General features: G+C 39.1%; 1 protein-coding gene across 2 annotated transcripts in view; it reads right to left on the bottom strand.

The window, feature by feature from the left end:
- MRE11 (MRE11 homolog, double strand break repair nuclease) overlaps window positions 1–26,023 on the bottom strand; it is a 1,653,959-nt gene that overhangs the window by 86,911 nt on the left and 1,541,025 nt on the right. The window lies entirely within an intron of this gene.

Below are 26,023 nucleotides of genomic sequence, written 5' to 3'. Positions count from 1 at the left end.
CCCAACAGACTGACTTCCCAATCAAGAAACAAGATTTGCACACACCCACTGTTAACAAGTGATATACTAATACATATCTGTTGGACTTACAGGGAACTTCAACTGCAGAGGCTGGCTAGAGATCTGCCACTCACAGTGCCTGGAGGAAAGGTGTCCTCAACCAATCAAGGAGAGTCCTCTCATAAATCAACTAATGATGTAAGATTGTATCTGTTTTATCTAACATGGAGGACCCCACCATGATAGGCTGCATGGTTAGGATGAATCCTAAGCAGTAAGACGTCACAATGGAAGTGGCTAGAGGGCAGTACAAGAATTACTTTAAGCATACTGAATCCTGCTCATCAGTTTAGTTAGAATACGCCCATTTTACAGAGTTGCAGTACAGGCAACAATGCTTGCAAAAGGGGTGTTCCACTTACCAAAGACTGCAAAGGACTACACTATCAACCAAATAAGAAGGAACTGGCAAATGTAAGCCTTAATCTCCCCAGGGAAATGGAAATGAACCAAAAATCCATCAAAGAAACCAGCACAATAGTATCAGACATCTGAAAAGACTAAACCCCTGGTGTGTGTAAGAGGGAAGGGCTCTCTTTTCAGAAAGAAACAGGAGGGAGAAAAAAGGACCAATTAAGGGAAAAAAACAATACCGTTTGTAAATGCATTACAAAAGCAGTTTTTTGTGTAGATTACCAAACAATTCCCAATAACACAGAATAAAAAAAAAACAGTCAAATGAGTATTTTGAAAATTACATAATGTAGTAGTGATGAACTTCTGATATGGAAGATCTGTAAAACATTTGTCAGAAAAATTGGGTAGATACCATATACAAGAGAAAGCCCAGAGCAGAAAAAATGTCTTGAATATTATAATAAGAGGATATCTGAGTTATCAACTGGGTTAGCATAGGAAATCTATGTGACACTTCCTTTGTTAAAGCAGTGACATTTTACTTGCTTGAAGAGATATTAATTATTTTCTGATAGACTCCCAGATCTTTGGGGCCATAACGTAAGAAGAGCTCTTATACCTGCTGTAGTATAGCACATGGGGTTAAGTATGGATTAGCAAGATGGATGTGGAAAGGGATATGAAGCTGTATGGTGGTTGCCTTTGATTTTGCTGCTGAGAAAGGGGAAGGATACTAACCGTTGAATATAAATATCGTTGATCCTACAAGGATGGTGATTCTTTGCAGTATAGACAGTCATTTAGCTTAGAAAAGGGTATAGCAGTGAAACTTTTTTCTGGGGAAGGAAGTAGATCCAGAGAATTATAAATCCACAGATGTTGATGGACTGGAGTTGGGATAGATTTTTTTGATGCAATGGCTATTAGAGAAAACCATACTCAAGTTGTAGGAGAAGGACACCTTTGCCTATGGCGGCCCTGCCTTGGGGTGACAGGAAGTGAGAAATTTTCTTGGCCCAGAAAAGATGTTTGTTTAATTTTGCATTGGCGACTTTGATGTGATGTTGTAAGGTCAGAAAGGGTAGCCTAACATACTCGTAGATATCTATACAGATGGACTCTTTCTGAGTCTTATTTATTACTGAGTGTGACATACCAGTTGAAGGATTGTTTTTAGTCTTTGGCAGCATTGTTTTTTTCTAGATTAAGAAGCAGTTTGTGTTAGTCAAACCATCTACTAAAATTTGAGACATCTGTTTGAAGGAAGTCTGAAACGAGGGAAGTGGCAGGGCCTGATCTGCAGATAATCAAATTACCTATGGTATGATCACAGTTATTCTCACTAGGACTAATATACAATTACCAGCCATATGATAGGTAAGACCAATCAGAAAATGTTAATTCAAGCACCAAAACGGAATTGGCCAAGCTTAAAATGTCCTCCAAGTGAACCTATGTTGTAGTAGTAAATAGTTATAAAAAATTTCCCTTTTTAGATCACAAAGTGCCCCCCCCCCCCCACAGTCTTCAACACCTTCCAGCACCTATGTAGGGAGGTCAGATGGAAGTCTGCTCTTATACGAGAACAGTATTGGGGATAGTGTAGACTCCTCAGGCACACCTTTGTTTATGGGAATGACTAAGGATGAAGTTGGATCCAAGCTGCACTGTGAAGGATCTATTAGACAACTGAACAAGTATTGTGGTGACACCTACATCTACATTTTGAGTCAGTTGTCTCAAAAAAAAAAAAAAAGAAAATCCAAACCTTCAGTGCATACAGGACAAGTAAATTCCATAATTCGGTACAAAAAAAAAAGCTATTGGGAGTTACAAGTGCTCCAAAGCAGCAATGAAGTTAAATGAAATACTAGATTCACAAATGTATATATGCCAAAAATACTGTGCTCTCATAACGATGTTAATAAGTAACGTGATGGCGAACTCCTTGTTTGTGGGCAGAAGAGGTAACAATCAAAAAGTAAAGCTAAAAATCCTATGGTTACCTGTAAGAGCCACGTGAGCCAGTCAAGACTTGTATTAGAAGTATCACTGTGGAACCCTTTTCTTTTGCAAAGTTATAGTTACCAGTGCCACATTAGCTTCTATGGTGAAGCAAAGATACGCTTACTATCCGACTGCTTGGGAGTAAAGTTACTTGCTAGAGAATTTTCCAGCACATTAGATTTGGTCAAAGAAAGAAGCCTGGAGACAATTAATTTCAGATCTGTCTTTTATTCAGTGCAGTTAGGCAGATGAGTGCTTTCTGAGACAGTGTTCAACTGAGTAATTTACCATGAACAACGTAAGGTGGGCAGTAATCTTAACTATACCCAGCGTGCCTCAATTATAGGAGGGGCCGAGGGGTGTACCCTTCCGGAATTTTTGACTGCCCTTCATCCTTAACTTTAAGGTGTTAGTATAACATCCAAAATACTAAAATAACAAAGAAAATCATGTCTTGTTTTATTAAACGGTACTTGCATATTATTGCAACTACATTCCAAACATGTAAGCGTTCTTCATGTCATGGCCATTTGCTTCATTTTGTTATAAAGGCATCTGCTCTTGGTTGGAATGATTATGCGATAATACACAAGTGCAGATATTTCTTTTTTTTTTGATTTTCGTATGGATGGTCCTTTGCAGTGTATGTCAAATGCTTCAGTTGGACCGTTGCCGGGAACTGTACTTGTACACCTTATTCAGAACTGTGCTGCTCAGCTGTTGAAGTCAACTTAGGCTGCACAACTAAAGAAATGTAATCTGTTAACTGTGGTGGGGAAAGTAGGTGTGTGCTGTTGCCTCCTTGGTCAGTCGGATGCCATAAACGTACAAGTATGCAAAATTACAGTTGTCAACCTTTACTGCTTCAAACTATTTCATGAAGACTGCCATTATACATGTACTTGCAACAAGTGAAAGTTTGCCGTGACACAAATGTTATGAAGGACAGCCCATTTTAAAAGGAGACAGTTCCCATCCTCAGGGTGAGTGCAGGCAGTTATTTCTTAGGCTAAACAGAAGTCCTGCCTGCTGCGACACAAGCGATTGTTTTATACTTTTCTGGGATGAGAGATGTGCTGGGTTATAGCTTTTGAATGCATTATGCACCCCAACATGTTTTCTTAGTGCATTACATTTTAGTTTCTTTTTCAACACTTGGGTTTTCAGGGGAAAAAAGAAAGTGTGGTACTTGGCAATCTGGTACTTATGTATTTTCGCATACACTGCACTCCATCCTGGGAATGATAACTGTCTTCTTTTAAAATGGGCTAGCCTTCATTACATTTCTGTCAAGGCAAATGTTCACTTGTTCCAAAGACCACTAATTAAGGCTGCTCTGAAATGCCCTTGCGTGCTGGTTTCTTTGGTTTGCAACCATTCTGCAGTTAAACAAATTTTCTTACTTGCTTACCTTTTTCTCTTTTTGAACGCTTGGGAAAAGGAAAGCGTGGTACTTGGTGATGACATTGTGAACTGCGGCTCTTCAAAATGTGGTTGCGATAATATGTAAGTACCTATTAAACTTATTAAACCTAGTAGAATGGGTCATTATTGTTGTATATAAATTGTTTATAAGACTTAAGCAGTATAATATAGTAGCCATCAGTTTTTCAGTCCATCTGGATACTTGGGAATTATATACATATTAAAAAAAACATATTTGCCAATATTTCATTTTCAGTAAATCAGTAAGTTGTAAAAGCAAAAAGGAAAAAGTAGGTAGCATCACCAAAGGCAGAGCACATCAAAGTACAAAATGGAAAATTGGTGGCAGAACCATTCTTTCTCTGAATTTTGTACTTTGATGTGCTCTGCCTTTGGTGACGCTACCTACTTTTTCTATTTTGCTTGCATATTTTTTGGTGTGAGCATCACACATTCACTGCACTATGGAATCAACATCTTTACAGCAATCAACATTGGAAATGGCAAGTAGAAGGATTTATGCTAATAATTCAATGGGTCTGTCTAACCCACTTCTTGATTTCAACTTTGAAAATAGTACTTTAGAACTACCGACAAACAGGGGAGAAAGTTTGCTATTTGAGAGCATTTACAAGGAAGTAGAGAATGCAGTTTTTAAATTAAAGTGTTTACAGTGGCAATGCTTTCATATAGAGGCATGCCTTTATCATCATATAATTCCACGAGGCTTAAGAGTAAGATGTATGCCAACTTATGGTAATATGTATCCCAAACTACTTGCCAAATGGCAAAGGATAAATATGGAAACCAGTTTTAGCTATATGAAACTTTTGATAGAATTTTTTAAGCCTCAGGAAGTTGAAGCAGCAACCCTAATAGAACAAAAACAAAATTAATTAGAACAAATGACATTATCTGATAATAATTTGATGAAACTAGGAATGCTGCAAGATAGACTTGATGCTTATGATGCTAAATTAAAAGGAGTGAAAAGTAACAAATTGACAAGGGATTTTAATGATTTAAAGAAGGGCCATTTGTTTGAATGGTCGAAAGATAAGAAGATGGCCATGCAGACCAGAACAAATTTAAATACTGGATTAACAACAAATTATGAGAAGGAAGAGGTTCCTACTAGGAAACCAGTGAAAACTGTAGTAGAAGCAGAAGTGCGTACTAATCCAAGACAGAATAATAGAGAAGTTTTGAAAACTCAAGAAGCTGTGACTCACACAATGTTAGCTTGGTAATTGATACTGACAGTACTGAAATACTATCAGAGTAAGGTGAAGAAGATATATATATTCAAAACAATAACAAGAATCTGGATATGCAGAATGCCACTAAACCCAAAGATGGAGTGATACATTTACCACTTTACCAACAGCTTCCTTTTTTTGTTGCAAAACAATATCTCGGGAGAAGTACGTCCTCACAGCAGAGAGAGGAAGAAATGGAGGTTTCAAGAATAAATGATTTCCTTGTGTTTAATATATCGAGCACTGAATTAACTAGAGATCAGACTCAGTTATTAGAGAAGGGAATGAGTTTTATACCTTCCTTGCGCTTACCCATGAGTGAATTTACTGCATATTTAAAGTACTTTGGAAGAAATGTGACTTTGAAATATCTTTTGGGGAATACAAATAATGAAGGATCTCAAGCTAGATATGGATGCAAGAAACTAAGTACTTTCATTCCTGTTTGTCATCCGACTGTAGACGCCTTCGTATGATTATGTGAAAACAAAGTGGCTGAATATAGACAACAGAAGGGAAACAAACATCTCCATAACCTAATTGTAAATGAGAAGAAAGCATTATTTGAACTACAGAATATATAGGACATTATGGTTAAGCAAGCTGATAAGGGAGGGGCAATTGTAGTTATGTATACGTCATTCTATGATATCAAAATGAAGGACATGCTAGCAGATATAGCTACTTACCAGAGGATTGATAAAAGAGAACTGAATAGGATTATATGAAGTGTCCAAGATACTCTTTATGACAAATTGGTGAATAGATCTATAAGTAAAGAGCTGTCTGATTTTTTTGAAGTCCATCATCCTACTATACCGAACATCTATGGAATGCCTAAGATACATAAGAATCTAAATGAGCCTCCTATGTGACCTATTGTTTCGGGAAAGGGATGGACAACTGAACCCCTTTCTGTTTTTATAGAAGGTGAGTTAAAGAAATTGCTACCTCATGCATCTGCAGTGATTAATGACTCAGCTGAATTCTTGAATAGGCTCTATAAGAAAATACAACAGATGAACATCTCTAAGGATTTACTATTAGTAACTTTGGATGTGAACAGTTTATTCACTTCCATACCCAATGAATGGGGGACTGAAGCCATCAGAGACTTTGGTGTGAAACATGAAACAACTATTGATATCCACCTAATATGCAGTCTCCTAGAATTGGTTTTATATAATAATGTATTTCTATATGGTAGTGTCTACTATTTGCAGAAATTGGGAGTAGCGATGGGAACCCTATGTGCAAATAGCTATGCTAATTTGGTCCTGGCAAGATGGGAAGAGTTATGGAAAGTGGATGTTAATAACAAATGGAACAATAACATAATTTTCTACAATCGATTCGTGGATGATATTTGTCTTCTATGGGAAGGTTACTTAACTTCTTTGGAACAATATGTATGTTTTTTGGCCAACAGAACTTACATTTTGAAATTTGAAATGACCTCCTCTAATATGGAGATAACATTTTTGGATGTTAAGTTGATGCTAGATGATACAAGATGTATCAATACTACAATGTATAGAAAACCTGTATGCCGTAATCATCTGTTACACAATACCAGTATGCATCCTAGACATGCCCTTGATAATATAGTGACCAACCAATTAACTCGAGTATCTAAAGTTTGTACGAGGGACAAAGACTATATGGAAGAGCAAACTAAACTCATTAATGACTTCACCAAGAGGAGCTATACAATCAAAGTTATACAAATTAATGAAGCAACTAGTTTGGAAGGACGATCTCAGACAGCAAGACATTATTTTTCGGACCAAGGAGGAATAATTAAGGCCAAACAAAAAGAGTGAAAGTCTAAACTGAGATGTCAGCTAACATATAGTACTGACAATTTTGCTATTCGTAACATCATTAAGACATTTTGGCCAGTGTTAACATCTGATAATAAAATTAGAGAAATTGTTGGAGATCAACCTAGTTTTTCTTTTACGAACAGGAAAAAAATCTAAAAAGACTGCTATGTTATAAAACAGAAACTGAAGTCATCTCCGAAAATAGGAGCTTTCAAATGAGTAGGAGAGTTGGTATGTTCAGATGTGGAAGTTGCAAGGCATGTTCTTACATTAACAACTTGAATATCTTTATACATCTATTAACTAAGAAGAACTATAAATTTGAAGGATTTGCCAGTTGTTGGAGTAAGAACATCATATATGTGGCGACCTGCAGTCACTGCAAGGCATACTACATAGGAAAAACGAACCATATGTTTAAAGAACGTATCCTAAAACATTTATTCGACATAAGAAATAAAGTTATTAGCAATGCACGTTATATGCACATTAGTGCAAATGGTAGCCATTCTTTTAGCTTTATGACGCTAACTAGGCTCCATGAAACATTAAGAGGTGGTGATTTAGTAAATCAAACAGAAACTGAAGAAATGAAGTGGATAATGAACTTGCGTTCAGATCAGCCACGAGGTCTTAATGCATTTGTTCCTTTAAAACCTGCACTAAAAGTAAAACCTCTTCAGCACTCTAAATAACCTAACTGAAAGGGTGTATACATTGCTATGGCTACTAAGTATCTTTGAATGAGTGAATACCAGAGAATGAAGGTATTTAACAGACTAATATTTAGGATTTGAAAAAGGTATTACACCAAAAGCACTTATCCGGTTTATAAGCCAATGTGTTTTATCATTGTTTTATTTTTATTAAAAGTTTTCAAGTTTCAAGTTTTTAGCAGGCTTGGTGGCAGAACCATTCTTCCTTTCTAAGTTGTAAAAGCAGCATGTTTTTTAATGAGGTCTACAGTAAAGTAAACGTAAAAAAGTGCTTTGGCTACAGAGGTGCTTCGTCATATCTACCTATCTGGACAGGAGGGTGTATTCCAGGAAACAATTACAAACCCATCAAAATGCAAAATAAAAAATAGACATGAAAAGGCAAAAAAAAAAATACTTAAGACTAAAACATTAAATTGGAAGTGGTTTCTCTAGGTTTACCAACACAGCAGTCTAATGGTGTATCTGGGCTGTGTTTGCCATGTCTGCAAATGTACCTTCTTAGCTGTTCAAAGGCCTTGACAGCCAAGCTATGGTGGCGTTTAAATAATGATATTCTCAATACTGTAGGTACCTGGTGCCAAGACTGAAACAGGAGGGTTATTGGGTCAGAGAGAAAAACAAATCAGCTGTGTCTTAAAAGTAAGGCATTTAATGTTGGTGGGTAGGTGTGGGTCTAAATATAACCTTTTGAGTTTAAGCCGATTAGTCCATCCAGGCTGTGCAACAAGGAGGAAACATTGTATATGCCTGAAAACCCCCTGAAGAATCACTCAATGTGAGGGTAAAACTGAACCTTCCATGTGCCTTGGATCAATTTATGAATGATTACAAACCATGGACACGTTATGTGTGTGTGTGGTGCATTATCACAGCTTGGGAGGAATTAAAGGAGTCTTGGAAAAGGCAGTACGAATGCTAAATGGAGGAGTCATTGTTACATTTATGTTTATCTTTACTTTATTTTTATTTTAGGATCAACCTGATGGTTATTGTAAAACTCTGAGATCCATAAAGTACGAGTGAAGCTTTCATGTTCTTTAAATAAAGTAGTGAGTAATTTCTAATTGCGAGCCATCCAAATGTGTGTGGAGTCTTAACAAGACAAACGGACATTGAGATATAGACTATGTTTAAAAGGCAGTGTGCTGTTCAGCTTCTAACTTGTAATTTATAACCACGAGCCATCCAAATGTGCATGGTGAGATTAATGAAATGTAGCTTCTGTTTGAAAGACAGCGTGCTGTCAAGCTTATAACGTAATGTGACTGCTTAACTTACTGTTAAAATTTTATTGCGAGCCTGAGGGGAAGTCTAAGAAGAATATAGGAAAGTATGCTGTGTGTGGATGGGTGGGTGTGTCAGGAGGGGGGGGGGTTGGCAGGGAAAACAGGACGTTACGGGGCCAAGCTGTCCTCATGTCCATGACTAACACATACGGGGACAAAGGGAGCACGCACTGCATGTTGTGACTGTACAATAGTAATTACATTTCAACATCGAGGGATTAAATGTGAAATATGGTCATGTGGAAATGTGTTATCACCGGAAATAAAGTTAGCAAAACAGTCGGAGTCGACGTAAACAGCTAATTATTTTACTATCTACTTGCATGAAAACCGAAAGTTATCAAAATCTCCACTGTTACTTTCTGTAACTAGAACTGTGCAAAGGAAAAGGGTTCCGCAGTGATACTTCTCTTCTGAGACATAACTGGCTCCTACGGACCTTGCAGGTAACCATAGGATTTTTAGCTTTACTTTTTAGTTTCACAAATGTCCAAATCCAATCACATACTCTGCAGTCCAATTAACCACAAGAGAAAATAATAATCATACCAGTTTTGTAGATCATACCCACCATCTTCAGTATTATCTGTATGAGATATCTTTATGTTTGAATATCTCTACTGAATATCAAATGAACCAATATATGCATTGATTCATACAATAAGTGTAAAACTATGAATGCGAAATTAATAATAATAATAATCAAACCAAAAAAAAATCAAATCTTGCTGCCTATCCTACATTATACAGCATAACGACGACATCTCGTGGTCAAAACTGGAATATAACCTGTTTTACAAATATTCATTAATCTCTGACTGAAACAATAACCCTAAAGTGACAATCAATCTTTGTTCTTTACATAACAAAGCAATCATCCAAACCAGTTTGTTTGGATACCTTAGGTCTAAATGCTCAATCCCCGTAAATAAATCTGGCACCATGACGCTTGACTGTGTCTTTATACAGGTTATTTGTAGCCTTTTTTTTTTTTGGACCTGATGTGACTAAGATGCTCTAAAATAGCCCTTTTTTTGGACCTGATGTGACTAAGATGCTCTAAAATTCAAGTTTATTTTTCTATTTTTGACATTTTCCTAAACAGAGTGCTGAACAAAAACATGCAACCATATACACAACCCATTCAACTCTACGGGTAGTCAACTGAAAAATCTAAAAAAAATGTTACTGTATAAATCAATGCATGCATTAGTTGACTTGATGTTCAGAAGAGCTACTTAAAGGCAGAAATACACAGATCACACTGAAGAAGGTGGCTAAGTCCACCAAAAACTGTATGTGTGAATCTTTATTTTTGTATCTTGGTTAAGCAGATTGCAGAGTAAGTAATTGGCTTTGGACATTTTTGACAGTGGTAATTTGTTTTTCACTTCTCTGTTGGTTTGGATAACTTGCAATTCATAAACAAGTGTCTATGTATTTGTTGGACATATTCAACTACTGTCCTTTCACCAGTTGTTATTATGGACTAATCCAATCTGGAGGAATTCTGAGCCAGTGGAAGTTCAAATAACATCCAATTTATAGTCATCTAGAAACCGACATATTCCCAGGTCAGAAGTGTTAGCCTGAAGGTCTGAGAAAAAGATGCCCAATAGCAGAAGGCTCAGAGTTAAGCCTTGTTTTACACCATAGACATTTTTGTTTTCATAAATGGCACCAGTGACTGTAACCAAATGGACTCTGTTAGACAACTAGTTAGCTATCTGCTGTACACCTTCTGGATTTAAACTGAGATTTACAAATCTGTCAATACTGCCTGCACGGGGAAAAGTACCCAAAGGGCTTGTCCAAGTTTCCATAGGCTTTATGCACAGAGTAACCACTACCCACTGCCTTGGTGTTTTTTTTCAAAGAAGTTAATAAGATTAAAGAAGCAGGATCCTCCTTTGACAAAGGCAAACAGATGCGGGTCCAAGGTTAACACCTTTTCAGTGCTCAGATTAATGAGATAATGTGCTCTACAGCTTTACATATGAGGCTAGTGAGACTAATGGGTGTAATGTTACCAGGGTCAATTGCTGCGCCACCCTTGTGTAACGGCATTACAGTATCTGCCTTTTCTGATTATTTAGACAAGTCTGCTGTTATTTCAGAGTATAAAATTAACCAAACTAAAATGAGGGCAGTAGCAATAAATTAGAAGCCACACGGAATACTAAGATGTGAATCTGCTCATTTATGAGGGAAACCCACATAAAATATTTAAGAATGTTGCAACATAACAGAATCTGAGACACATGATGAGATAAAAACAGGGCAACACCCCCCAGTCTCCGTCCCCCCCCCCCCTTTCTCTCTCTCTCTCTCTCTCTCTATATATATATATATATATATATATATATATATATATATATATGGGTCCCCTTCAGTCGATCAAAGTTTCAAAACTTCCATCATCATATGGCCGAGGAGCAGATGATTGAAGTTTTAAAGCTTCGAATGTTCTGAATGGAGATAGCCATACAGCTTGGAATGGGAAATTTACCATTTTCCTCACTGTAGTGCAATCTTGGAGGTGGTATATTTAAGTAGCCGGGGGGGCTGCAAAAATGTAAAAGAAAACTTTTTTTTTTTTTAAACTGGATGTTCGAAGTTTCAAAACTTCAATCATCTGGTCCTCAGCCATATGATGTTTGAAGTTTTTAAACTTTGATCATCTGAAGTAGAGCTATATATATAAACTGTCCACAGCCTTTGAGGCAAAACTACACTCTATAACGAAGAAGCTGGCACAATAAAGTAATAAGGTATTTTATTTGTTAGAGTGTAGTTTTGTCTCAAAAGCTGTGGACAGTTTTCCTGAGTTTTGGTATTGTCTTTCTGTCTGGAGATGGAAGTGAGTAATGGGAGCCAGGCCATTTACGGCAGCCAGGAACTTTTTGATGTGTCTACTCACAGCATCCCAGCTGAACTGGTCTCTGTGCTGGAATCTTTTAATCCAGCAGTAGTTAAGACTCAAGAAGTGTTTGGTAGATTGAGCAGTCAGATACCCAGCAACCTTTTGAATAGCAACACTCTTGTGACAGCTTCAGCCATTGATCACAGTTAGTCAAGAATGGTGACAATTTTATTGATAAATTATTAGCTTCAGATAGAGCTAATCCGTTCCTGGAGAGTGATGGAAGAATTGATTTCTGGAATAGTGAGTTACACCAACTATAAACTAGTAAAAGGTATGCTGCTCCAGGTAAGTGCATTGATCTGATTTACAAACTAGAAAGACTTCTGACTGTGGATCAAAGTGCTGGTCCAGGTAAGTGCATTGATCTGATTTACAAACTAGAAAGACTTCTGACTGTGGATCAAAGTGCTGAATGACATTTTTCATCTGAATACTTATATTAGTCTTGAAATAGTTCCTCAAGGGTTAAGGATGAGCAAGTTTTCTAATGGAATAGATCGTGACAGTGACTTATACTCACGCCTTTGTCAAGTTTTTAATGAGGCAGGCTTAAAAATGCTTGGGGTGCTTATTGAACATTATCGTAAAAAGCTGTGCTTACTGGCTGATGAAATTATTGCTTATAACATAGCTATTCAAGAGCATCCTTGGTTCCTAGGAGCAAAAAATGAATGGCTAGGTATTGACGCTAAATTATCTAGACATGTGGCAACCTTAATCCATAAAAAGAGGAAGAAACTAGCCAGGGATACAGACCAGTACAAACAGAATATCGCTTACCCACTCAGATTTAGTGGGAACAATAACAGAGCAACAGTGTTACACAGACCAGTTCCGCATAGGTTGGAACACAGAGGTATGGTTTATTCTGATAATAAAGAAGTAGTAGTTACCAGACGGTTTCCCTCTCAATTTTCAAATAAATGTTACCGTGGCAACTCCACGTTATGGAATTGAGAATGTTATAAGTAATGGACAGTTCCCACAGCAAGCTGCAACAGTTAGAGAGACAATTAATATGAATTTGCGACATCGTAACCCTGACAACTATGTTGAAGCATCACTGCTGTTAACAGCAGTACCCCAAGGGCCGTTTCTCTTTAGGTCTATCTTAGAAGACTAAATGCTTAGGTGATCGATCACCTAAACATCGATCTTCTAATATCGAAAGCAAAAAACGGCGAATGGCCTATTTAATGTAGGGAAAGATTTCCCTTGGCCGTTCGCCAGAGTTTGCTATTTCCCTACTGTTGAGTGATCTTGGAGTTGGTATATTTAGTTAGGGTGTGTGTGTGGGGGGGCACAGCCCCCCACGTCGGGGGTGTGGGGGGTGAAGCCCACCACTTAATTTAGATGTAAAGTAATTTTTTTTTGTGTTGTGGCCGAGGGACGCGTTTCTCTGGGACGTTCGACATTGTGCGGTTTGATATTAGAAAATCGATGTTTCGGTGTTCGATCACCTAAACATTCGGTCTTCTAATACAGACCCTTCTCTTCCCCCACGTAACCCACCTCAAAGTAGAGCCAACAACAACGAGCCTAACTTGGCTTCTATTGGAGATAATTTTTTACTGCAGAGTCCAAAGAACAGGGAGGTTTCCATGAACTTTCACAGAGGAGAAGGAAGAGGCAGCGGAAGACAGAGAGAGAGTTGAAAGGCAGGAATAGTGCTCGAGGTCAGAGACTGTATTAATTGGTTCCAGCACGTCTTGTGCCTCAAACACTCAAGACATTTTCAGTTTAACTGATATGTTTTTGGACACACACAGCAAGAATATTTTACTTAAAGGTCTTAATTTTATTCCCTCTCAGGGGGGCTTTGTTAACAAATGTTATTCTTGACCTGAAACTATACTGCAGGAAGCTTAACCTTAAACAAGAGTTAAAAAACAATGACTTTAATGTTGGTAATGACATTTTCAATGTTGATGTTATTTCTGATGATATTAGTTTTCTGCAGGTTAATGAAAACGGTGTTTCCCCTGCACATTCTGGTTTACACGACATTTTCAGTAGGTCTCCTGCCAGCGACAGTGAAGATACAGATTCAGATGAAGGTCAGCCCCCCCCCCTTCGAAAAGAAGGAGCACTTTTATTCCCCCACTCAGCCCTACTTTGAATATCTTTTCCCGGGTTTGTGAAAGGGAAACAGGTCAGCTCTATCTAACAAAATACAGTACAAGTGGTTTAACCTGACTAAAAAAGAAAAGAAAGCTTTAGATAGTTTAAGTAGAGATTCTGATATTAGGATTATGAAAGCTGGCATAGTGGTTATGTATACTAGCAGTTATAATAATAAAATGGAAACTATCCTTTCTAACAAAGTTAAATATAAAGGAGTAAAAACCTGAAGACATTTCCCAGAACTTTCTTTCCACTGACAATACTCTTAACAGACTGTATCGAGAAGGTTTAATCTCAAATGAAGAAAGGGAGTTTATGGAAGTGAAATTCCCACAGGTAGGCAGAATGTTTGGGAACCCAAAGACTCACAAAGACCCAACAGATCTCCCCTCAGGCACATTGTAGCATCTAGAAAAACTAAAACAGAATTTATTTCAGCTCTCTTGGATTTTTTTCTGAACCCTTTAGTTCAGAAATCACAATTCTGCCTTAAAGACTCCTGGGAGTTTTAAAATTAAACCTTTAAATGCCCACCCACTGAAGGACAATGCATACTGGTCACACTTGATGTTGTAGCTCTTTACCCTAGCATCCTGCATCGGGAAGTTTTAGAGTATGTGTTGACTTACCTGACCAAACACACCAGCACCCCTCCCCTTAGGGCAGACACCTTGCTTACTTTACTGGAAATAGTTCTAATAAATATTTTTTTCTCTTTTAATGGTGTTATTTATCAACAACTTGAAGGATGGCAATGGGAGCCAAAATGGCTCCTGCTTATGCTAACTTCGTGCTAAGCTCTTGGGAAGGAGGCACTCTATGCAAAATTGAAGGTTTTCAGTGTGTCATGGTATACAAACATTACATTGATGACATTTTTTTCATTTGGGAAGGGTCTGAATTAGAGCTGGATAGTTTTATTGACAGGGTTAGACAGAGTATCAGTTTCTTAGGTTTTACCATCTCGGGTAAAGGGAATGAAGTTAATTTCCTTGACGTTAGTTTGGCCAGGGATCCTGTTTTTTTCAAGTTTTCTTCCAGCACTCACAGAAAGAGTACCTTTCGGAACAACTACTTCTCTAACCAGCATCTCCCTTTTATGAAAAGGAATATAGTTAAGGGGCAGTTTGTGTGACTTGGCAGGATTGTGAGTGAGGATAATATTTTCCTTAAAAAAAGTCAATTTTTTAAATGGTTATTTTTAGAAAAACATTACCCAGAAAAAATGGTTAATGACATCCTCACTGATATTACTGTTCACAGGCAAAACAAATATCCTCCCATCCTTTAATCTGGTATCAACCCTAAACCCACAGGTTCATCAAATGACCATTCCAGATTCCCGCCTCCCATCTCGCTTGATGGAGGGACTATTACAGAGATATTGTCCAGGAACTGGGGAATTATTAACAGTAGCCCAGATTTAGAAATAATCTTGGGTCCCAGTCCTAGCTTTTGCTATAGAAAGACTGTATCCCTGAAGTCAGCTTTTGAAAAGAATACCCCTTTGATTACCAGTCTCCCTTCCCAGGGTACAGGTATGTTCTGCTGTGCAAGTGTGTGTGCTGCCCTTTCATTGCTCAAGGAGATGTGTTCTTTTTACAAAATCCCAAACTAGAGATTCAGTTTCAAGAAGCTTTTAATTGCAACTCCATGAATATAGTCTACCTTGCAGTGTGTGACTGTTGCAAAGCGTTTTAAGTGGGCAAAACCACAAGGAATTAAGTGATCGTATTAAAGAACACAGACAAGCACTTAGAAAGAGAGACATTAAGAATGCTTTAGCTAAACACGCTTTTAATATGCACAGTGCAATACATACCATTCTGTGGTTCTTCAACAGGTTTCTTTGCCTTTTTGTGACTGCAATCCCCTTCTGGAAGTTAAATAATTGAGATGGCAAGTTAAATTACAGGCAGACACGCCCCTGGACTCAATGGGAACCCAAATATTAGAAGCATCTTTAATTGGATTAGATAGGGAGGACAGACCCCCTCCAGAATGTATTTTTTTTCCCCACTAGTTCTTATTTCATTCCACCATTATTCTGATGAAGTTCGAATGGTTAACACTATTTTAACGAACGAAAGTGCTTAATATTTTCATATTTTTCAGACTGTTTTGAATTCTATCTTGTGGATTGTTTGTATCGAAGAGGTATTTTATTTGTGTGTGTGTGTATATATATATATATATATATATATATATATGGGTCTATCTTAGTACATCGACATTTCACAATACCGAAAACGGATTCACCGACACCATAATATCGAAAGTCACGCTACGCGCCAGAAGATCGACAAGGCAGAAGACCGACGGAGGAAGACACCGGCGCTGAGAAGCTGCGATGGGGAAAGGATATGTAAGTCTGCGGTAGTGACGGAGAGTAAGGTAAGTGTGCGATGCTGGTGTTTAGTAGGGGTAGGGGTGGGATAAGTGAGTTAGGGTTAGGGGCGGGTTTAGGTGAGTGTGCAGTAAGGTAAGTGTGCGATGTTGGTGTTTTGTAGGGGTAGGGGTGGGATAAGTGAGTTAGGGTTAGAGCGGGTTAGGTGAGTGTAAGGTAAGTGTCATGTTGGTGTTTTGTAGGGGGTGGGTTAAGTGAGTTAGGGTTAGAGGTTAGGTGAGTGTGACCTTAGGGTAAGGGTTTGGGTCAGGGTTGTGGATAGTTGTGTATGTATGGGTTAGTGTTTGTTTGTAAGGATTTTAGTGTGCTTGTGTTGTGTGTGTGAGTGTTGGATAGGGGATGTGTTTTGTTTGTTGGTATGTTGTGTCGGGTGTATGCGATGTCGTGTTTGTGAACTGTCGATCTTCTGGCGTCGGTTAAATGACTTTCGATGTTTTGGTGTCGGTTAATTCGTTTTCGGTATTGTGAAATGTCGATGTACTAAGATAGATCCATATATATATATATATATATATATATATAGGTTCCCTATTATAAGACCGAAGACTCATTCTTTTGAATGCGTCTTGGTTGAACTTAAAAGTCTGAAAAGTACAGTTTTGTACCTACCATAAATGTAGATGTTCGAAGATCCACATTGCTGCAGTCCTAACACTTGGGTAGTCCGCTGTCCCTCGGTCGGCCCGAATATCAGAGTATAAGGCTGACGTCGGTCAAGGCGCATTTGACTGACATCAGAACGTCAGGGTACAAATGCGCATGACCGACGTCATATCCTCAGTCTTTTCTTGCCCCAGATGTCAGAAGACCCTAAAAAGAAAGGTCAAAACCCATAGACAACAACTAAACAACCAACCAGCCTAACACCAAAAATATGTACAATATATACAAAATATACAATATACCATATACCTCAGATGGATAACCCAACCCACAGAACCACCTCAAACTACAGAGGGGAAGGAGGAGACTGCAGCAATGTGGATCTTGAACATCTACATTTATGGTAGGTACAAAACTGTACTATGTTCTTCATCTCACATTGCTGCAGTCCTAACATTTGGGTAGAATCCCAAAGCAGAGGTAAGGGAGGATGGCTAAACTATAATGAAGCAGGAGCTGCCAAAATGCCCTGCAATACAGCAGTAAACCAGCCCTGGATTTAGAGTACAGTGGAAGGTGGTAATGCCTAGAGAAGGTATGCACTGAACTCCAAGTGGCTGCCTCCAAAATATCCTTAGTTGCCACCCCCCTCAAAAAAGCTGTTGAAGTGGCAGTAGCCCTAGTGGAATGTGGCCTAATCCCAGCTGGAATCTCTTTGCCATGATGGGAATAACAGAAAGCAATGCAAAATCAATCCACTTAGAAATAGTTTGTTTTGACACGGCCTTGCCTTGAGAGCACAAAGCAAAAGAAACTAATAACTGCTGAGATTGTCTGAACCCTTTAGTTCTGTCCAAATAATATCGCAACTGCCTGTGTACATCTAAAGTGTGCAAAATCTTTTCCCCTTTATTTTGGGGTTTGCATAAAAGTAGGCAAATGAATAGTTTGGTTTAAAGCCACACTAGAAACCACTTTAGGCATAAAGGAAGGATTAATGCGTAGTCGTAAGATACCCTATCCTTATGGAAAATGTAGAAAGGCTCAACTGCCATAAGGGGCTGCAATTCAGAAACGCTTCTTGCAGAGGTAATGGGCAAGAAAAAAGCAGTGTTCCATGACAAATATTTCAACTCAGCAGTAGCTGCAGGCTCAAAAGGTTGTAGAGTGAGTTTCTCCAACACAAAATTGAGATCCCAAGCAGGAGTAGGAGCCCTTCGCTTATATTCTTTGCCCCTCTAAGAAATTGCTTGAACAAAGGATGAGAAAACAATGGTGGGTCACAGTCGTAGTGAGCTGAAATTGCTGCAGCATGAATATTAATAGAAGAGAAGGACAAACCTTTGTCTAACAACTCAGTAAGATATTGAAGAGCCACACTTAAATCAGGCTCAGAAACATCCAAATCCTTAGCTGCACTCCAAAACAAAAATCTCTTCCATTTATCTGCGTACACTTTCCTTGTACTAGGCCTTCTAGCTTCCAAAATCACATTCAAAACTTGTTGTGGAAGTTGAGACCCTTAAGGTTTAAAACAGAATATGCCAGGCTGTTAGGTGAAGAGAGTGAAGTTTGACAGTGAGCAAATGACTGTCCTCCTGGGACAACAGATGTGGAATCAAAGGCAAAGGCCATGGAGGCTTCCATACTAGACTTCTCAGTAATGGGTACCAGTGCTGTCGAGGCCAATCTGGAGCTATCAAAATCATCCTTGGCTTGTCCTGTCTGACCTTCAGAAGTACCTTTGGGAGGAGAGGCAGAGGTGGAAAGGCATACACATGAAGATTTTTCCAACTGAAAGAAAGAGCATCCACTTTCCAAGCTGTGGGATGAAACCTCTTATTGCAAAACTTTGGCAGCTGGTGGTTTAGTGGAGAAGCGAACAGATCTATGTCTGGAGTTCCCCAGGACACTGTCAATTTCTGAAATACATGAAGATCCAGTTTCCACTCGTGGGGATCCATGATTTGTCTGCTTAACACATCTGCTAAGGAGTTCTGTGCTCCCGGCAGAAACCTTGCCTGAAGACTTAGTTGTAAACTGAGAGCAGTCTCCCACAAAATCATTGCTTGCCTGCATAGAGGATAAGAATGTGTTCCTCCTTGCTTGTTGATGTACCACATGACAGTTGTGTTGTCTGTTAGAATCAACACCTGCCCTGGAAGAAGTAAATCCTTGAAAGCTATTAATGCAAACTGGACTGCTAACATCTCCTTCAAGTTGATATGTAGATGCTGTAGTCTGACAGGCCACTTGTCTTGTATCCACTTTCCGTTTAGATGATCTCCCCAAGCTTTGTCCGAGGCATCTGTCGTTAAAATTTGACTCGCCTCTGACCGGGTCACAGAGAGTCCCTTGTTTAGGTGACATTCCTGAGCCCACCACAAAGATTCCTTTTGAATGCAAGGTATTATTTGAATGACAGTGTCCAGATCCTGGCAGTGCTGTGTCCATACATTTTTGAGATACCATTGCAACTTCCTCATATGCAGTTTGGCATTGGGAAGCACCAGAATACAAGATGCCATGAACCCTAAGGCTTGAAGGACTGTCCTTGCAGTCAGCCCGGACTGAAGAGATAGATGATGGAAGTAAAGGGAAAGATTCTTTTGTTTGTCCGGGGTTAGAAAGGCCATCTGGGATGCTGTATTCAGTCTTACACCCAGAAAGCACATGTCTTGAGAGGGTACTAGACTGGACTTTATTTCGTTCACAGAATACTCCAGGCATCTTAGCACTGCTATCACATATTCCAAATGAAGAAGCTCGTCCCTTCCTTGAGCCAGAATCAGGCAATCGTCCAAATAAGGATAGATTTGTATTCCTTTCAGCCTGAAGAAAGCTATCACTGGAGCCAGAACTTTCGTAAATACTCTGGGCAGTAGATAAGCCAAAGGGCAATGCAGAGAACTGATAGTGAGAAGTCCCAGTCCGCAGATACTTCCTGCAACTTAGCCTGATAGGAACATGAAGGTAAGCCTCCTTGAGATCTAAAGTTACCATCCAATGATCCTTGCCCAGCAGAGGTAAAAGCTGTTGTAACGTCAACATTTTGAACTTGGGAATGTCCAGATAAGTGTTGAGGATAGATAAATCCAAAATTGGTCTCCACGTGTTCCCCTTTTTTGGTACAAGGAACAGGCGAGAATAAAATCCTAGGCCCCTTTCTGGCATAGGAACCGGCTGTATGGCCCCTATTTGGAGTAACAGAGAAATTTGCTTGTGAGCCTCTATTCTTTGTTGAGGAGGAATGTCTGGCATGCCTTTGAAAGGAGGCAAGGTATGGAAATAAAACCTGTAACCGTGATGTATGATATCCAATACCCATCTGTCTTGGGTAATCAAACTCCAATTTTCATTTGAAAAGTGCCAACCTTCCTCCCAAAGGTGCTGCCAGGCGAGAAGGTTCTGGCAGCTGAAAAGGTAGGTCATTGGGTCTGTTTACGAAAGGACTGACCCCTGCCCTCACTCGAAGACTGTGCAGGAGAACTCCCTGTTCTAGGCCTGAAAGAGCCCTGACCTCTGCCCCTGCCACGTCTAGATCTACCCCTAGACTGGGAATCATAAGAAGGATACGTCCACCCCTTAGTAGGCCAATTTCTACTAAACTTTGGAGGCTGAACCTGCAAAAAATCTTTAACAGTCTGCATAGACTTAGCCTTGTCTTCCATTTTCTTTAAAACTGCCTCAACAGGAGAACCAAACAAGACATCAGATTGCAAAGGGGCATCCAAAATCCTAGTTTTAACATGGTCAGATAAATTTTGATCCCTCAGCCAGGCATGCCTGCGAAGAACTGACCCAGTGGCAGCCACCCTAGATGAGGCCTGTACAGCATCAAAACCACATTGCAAAGAATGCTTACCCACCTGTTCAGAAACATGCACTAAATCTTGTAACTCTTTACAATCAATACCTTCCGACCGAGCATCAACCTTAGATTTCAACTGTGAAAGGAGATAATTTTGATATTTCAACATGTGAAACTGGCAATTCAAAGCTCTCATGGCTAGAGTGGAAGAAGCATAAACTTTCTTTCCCCATCTATCCAAGGCCCTGGCCTCTTTATCTGCAGGAACCGGATTCTTGACAACAGAAGCCTTAACACCCTTAGGCCCCTGGCTAACAGTTTCTGGGTCTGCCCTAGGACTCTTAAAAAGATACTTATGAGCTTCAGGCACCCTGTAATACCTATCTGGTTTAACAGGAGCAGGAGGCAAAGAATCAGGATTAAGAGAAGCCTCTGCAAACACATCTTCCACCACATTCAGAACAGGAGGTATAGCCAAAGGCCTATGCTGGGGTAAAAAGAAAACTGCGGTAAGCCTTTTCCTGGAATCAGAGAAGTCCTGACCTTCCCATTTAAAATGCTCTCTCATGGAGTGAAGGGTCTCTGAAAGAAAAATCCTCAGGAGGAGAAGCAGAAGGAGTAGAATCATCCACATCGGAATCAGAATAATGAGAATACTCCTGCAAGTCTTGACTCAGACACATCCGAAGCCTGCTCATAATCCCCAACACTGGTTCCATCCTAGGCCTCTTATCAGGAGGGGCATAGAGCCTCTAATTAAAGTAATTAAATCTTCTGCCATTTTAAGCATGTGCTTCTTGGGCACAGAACCTGAAGAACTAGGAGTGACACCCACAGAAGCTAAACTAGACCTGCCTCTAGGAGAAGCCTTGGAAGCAGAAGAGAGGGCCTAGACACCTTAGGAAGGGAGGGAGTACAGTTATCTGAGAAGCCCCTACAGCCTGACCTGCCTCCTGGGAGGCCACATCCTGTAAAACAAAGTTTCTCCCTGGGACTCCAGAGAGGCCTCCGTGGAACCACGGTTCCACTGACCTCTAAAGAACTCTAACCTAGGTTTAACTGCCTTGTCCTTGCGCTTCTTTGAGGAAGGAGCATCCGGCGGCATATTGTAATTGCACCGCTTCCCAAAGACCAACCTGGCACAATCCAACCTTCGCTTTATAGTGCGTTATTAAACCTAGCACAAAAGCGACACCCAACAACGTCGTGCTCAGGTCCCAAACAAGGTATACACAAATTATGGTAATCCCTATGCGTATCTGTTTCCCACAAGAAATACAGTTATTCACTTTTTCTGACATCCGGTAAACCACTGAGGCAAGAAAAACCAAAATATAACCAACTCTGACGTCTGAAACTCCGAAAAATTTCAGACGGCACTTGCAACACTGCTTCTGCATCGGACCATGCGGCAAAAAAGACTGAGGATATGACGTCGGTCATGCGCATTTGTACCCTGACGTTCTGATGTCAGTCAAATGCGCCTTGACCGACGTCAGCCTTATACTCTGATATTCGGGCCTACCGAGGGACAGCGGACTACCCAAGTGTTAGGACTGCAGCAATGTGAGATGAAGAACATCGGCAAAATATCGAAGGGGCTTTTGAGCGAATTCTTTCCCTGGGAAAGAATTTGCTTGGCTGCTTCGTTACTTTGCTGTTTTTGGCACTGTAATGCAGTCTCGGAGTTGGTATATTTAAGTAGGGGGGGTGGGGCACAGCTCCCCACTTAATGTAATGTGTAAAGTTTTTTCTTTTTTGTCGGAACAGCAACTTTTTTCCCTAGGAAAAAAAAAATCGCTGTTCTGACAGTTCGAAATGGTAAACTTTCACTTACATAGGGTTGATTAATCACCGTTCACTTTTTTAAGGGTTTGGTGATCTAATATAGACCCTATATATATCTATATATATATATCTATATATATATCTATATACACACACACACACATATATATATATATATATATATATAGAGAGAGAGAGAGAGACAGGAAAATATAGCTATATAAAAAGTTTGCTAGATCATGCTTTTCAGCTTTTGTTGACCCAAGGAGAAGGGTTCATTGCATCAGTGTCTGGTATGATTATGACATTGCGAAGGCAAGCCAGAAAGTTTAAACACTTAATTTTCATGGATAGTTCAGTCAGCCATCAGCTCCAGACTTGGGATTATAATGGTCCTGAGCATCTGTTGCCCTATGCCTCTCCATCTTTATGATTTGTCATTGATTTGTGCAGCAGCACTTTTCATCAAAAACTCTCATGTGTGTTACACTGCTGCTTTACTATTTTTTTTTTTCATTTGGCTGCTGATGGTGAATCACTAACTGCTCATGAAATGAATATTTAAAAGGAGACTGGACAGCACTGTCAATACAGCAGCCCGTGTCTGTAACTAACTCTGAAGATTAAAAATAGGCAAAAAAACCCCACTTGGAATAATGTAATAATGTGCTAAGGGGAAACATGGCTGCACATGCAAACCTGTAAGCATCTTGCCCAGAATGACTGGAAACAACCCTAGTTAGTATGTTTGTGAGAGATGAATCATAGAACTGGGTGTGTATATTCTGAATCTACTACAAATTATTTTATTTTATGTTGTTTTAGTTTAGATTGTTGACCACAGTTCAATACTAATCTCTCTCTTGACCATTTTCAGGTTCAACCTAAGGTTACTAAGAAAGACACTATGATATACATACAATAAAGTGCTATTAACAAAGGAGCAGTCATAACAATTTATAACAAAAAAGTATTTACAGCAGACTGTAGAGTTACAGGGAGAAAATTTTCTGGAGTGGGGACCATATTCTTTGTGGCTTGGTGCACATTCATTCAGACTCAACAACAACAAAGACAGTAGATTTCTGATGTCATATTGATCGACTTTTGAGTGATAAATTTTTAAATGCAGTTGCAGTCACTAAGGTCATGACTTTCCTCTTGGAATTTCTCCTTCTAGGTGCATCTTTCTGTGTTTTCAGAGTTGCTGACTGATTTTCACAATCTGCATGACTGTGAAAAATCATAGCATACGCTTTCACATGAGTTCACTCTGTTGTTCATTCTGGTGGTGCCAGCAAACGGGATGCTCTACTTACTTTTCAGACAGTAAGTCTGTTACGAAAACGGTAGACTCCAAGCTAAACCCTGCAGTACCACAGCAGTTACCTTTGTGCAAGACAAAAATATTCCTTTGGTGAACCTTTTCATGCACTTTCCCTTAGTCCCCTCTGTTATTAATTTATTTCATAAAATTCCTTCAGGACCGTGCTTATGCAGCCTATGTCCTTCACTCGTAGCAGTATGGAACAGTCTGGAAAAGATCTGACAAAGTCCCAACAGAAACTTACATTCACAACACCACCCCAATCTAGTGTTCTGAATCAACATAAAAATACTAAGACAGTTTGGTAAAACCTACAAAAGACAAAAGTTAAAGGGCAAAAGGTGTAAATGGAAACTAGAGAAAAGATAACAGGGTGCAAAGTGTAGGAAAGTAAGGAATCGCAAAATGACCCAGGGATCGAGACTGCTAACTCAACGTGCAAAAAAAGGAAAGATGGAAGGGCAAATGAAATGAGACAATTGGTGGGATATAAGTAAATCTTCATAGTTAAGAGTAAGGGGGGGAAACCAGGAACAACATTACTAGTTTAGAAGCAACAAGATAAGGATGACCTGAATTTATAGACAAAGAAAAAAAATAATAAATGCCTTGAGTAGCTCTAACAGGTACAAATAAAATAAACAGGCTTTTCTACACTTTGTGGAGTTGCAAATGGATGAAGAACTAACTTGCTAAGTTCAACTTTCCATTTGCTGTTTTCCATACAAACTCACTGCTGGTGCAGTTTCTAAGCATGTGCTAGCAGTGATTCTCTAAGTTTTGTTGTTTAGAGGGGTTACCCTTCGTGTGTGTGTGCGTGCGTGGGGGGGGGGGGGGTCAGGAGGACTTACCACAGGGGAAAAAAAAAAGTTCCTTACCAATTGAAGTTGGCAAGCTACTTCTTCCCATGGCTGTATGTCAACGAGTCACATAAGTGAATAAAATGAACAGGTAAGAGATTACTTCATTAGGACTATTGCGTTTTCCTGGGGAAAACATTTAAACATTTCAAACTTTTTATTCTGCTTTAAACTCCAAAACATTCCTCTGCAGAAAAATGGAACTGAAAAAATTATTATGCTTTAGTGGGTCAAACAGAAGAAGCAAGTGTGCAGTGTTCACCTCTTAATGTACACCATGTGTTTATCTGAACTAAAGAGCAAGCTAAAGCTCATGTTCATTGCTTTTAGAACAAAGGCAGTAAGGTGAATACTGTGGCCACAATAGATAAGCTGTAATGTAAATACTCTCATGGAATGGGAACAACAATAACAGTTCCAGGATGCAAAAAAAAAATCACTGATAACCAAAAATAATGCACCCAATGGTCATCAACAAGAACTCCACTTAATTAGAACCAAACACCATCAAAATCCATTAAATGTTAAGCGCTTTCATCATAGACAATGACTTCATCAGAACATATGGCATCAAAAATGCTTGTTCAATAGCTGCTCCTAGATGGGGTTTGGGGTGGGGGGTGGAGATGAAACCCACCAACATCACCACAGCTCATAGTGAAGAACAATATGCCCTCATTCTGAAAACGTTAACAGTTTAATTAGAATTTTAAAATCTGACAATAACCATGATTAACTTTAATAACTTATCTTTTATACTTTAAAATTATTTATTTTCAAGCTAGCCTTTTCTGAAGCTTAGTAATACAGCATTTTCATACTTTACATTAAGAAGTATTCTAGATGTCAGAGTCACTGCGTAAAGTAAGTCTCTTGACAGAAAGTTCTTAATACAGCATGTTGTTATTTCTTACAGGCATACCTGAGGAATATTTTGAAGACAGCTTGTATTATCTGTATAGTTAGAATGTTGTTAGCATAGCAACGGTGCTTGAAGGGTACTTTTTCTTAATGCCAGAAACAATCTTTACAATAAGAGCTGCTGCAAATTCTATGATACTTCAGATCAGAAAAAAAAAATAAGATAACAAACATTTAAAGGTCAAAGTCCATCAGCTTTCATCCCTCTCAGAAGAATTTCAAGGTTTCAACACAGAGATAATCATGAAATAAGGACAAACTCTTTTGCAGTTTCAAGCTACAGAATGCAGACTTTTCATTATGAGATCTGTAGATGA

Source organism: Protopterus annectens, chromosome 5.part0 (genome assembly GCF_019279795.1).
Source record: "Protopterus annectens isolate FY-2018-M chromosome 5.part0, PAN1.0, whole genome shotgun sequence".
NCBI lineage: Eukaryota > Metazoa > Chordata > Ceratodontiformes > Protopteridae > Protopterus > Protopterus annectens.
The sequence above is the reverse complement of the archived record's forward strand: the minus strand, read 5'-3'. Positions and strand labels throughout refer to the sequence as shown.